Consider the following 602-nt stretch of genomic DNA (forward strand, 5'->3'; position numbering starts at 1 on the left):
CAGGCGCAGCTTGACAAAGGCTTTGATATGTTGAATCGTCTTCACATCCATTTTGACTGTGACAAATTCGTTTTTGCGCCATAAGTCCTTGTGCGCTAAAAGGGTGGAAAACGATAGGCCCAATCAAGGTAGTGATTTTGGTACTTATTTGACGTAAATTGGATAAGAAATGAGTGAAATGGATGAAAAATAGGGATTGTCAATGAAATTTGTACAGCAATTTTGAGTCACCCATTTCGTTTGTCCTATCGAGTTACAAGGGTATGGCAAAGATGAATGCAGAAAAAAATCCTGACCTCTTGCAAGATAATATATATTGTGTTTCGCAAGTAATCATTCTTCAAGTGCGGAATCCTCGTCATTTCTCAAAGTTTATCATGTTGCGAAACGAATTGTGTTCCAGAGTCTGATGGAGGCATAATCGTATTCACAGGAGGTGCAGACGAATCGGATATACTTTCAATCATGCAAATTGACCAAGTCTTTCCATACAAACGTCTACAGTGTACCCCGGAAAAAGCCGACATGCTTTCATCCTGAAATGCATGGAAGCGAAATAAAATCGAATATACTTCCTCTGTTCGAGTTTACTGGCAACATTT

The sequence above is a fragment of the Aphanomyces invadans genome, assembly GCF_000520115.1.
Source record: "Aphanomyces invadans strain NJM9701 unplaced genomic scaffold supercont1.34, whole genome shotgun sequence".
In the NCBI taxonomy this organism is placed as follows: domain Eukaryota; phylum Oomycota; class Saprolegniomycetes; order Saprolegniales; family Verrucalvaceae; genus Aphanomyces; species Aphanomyces invadans.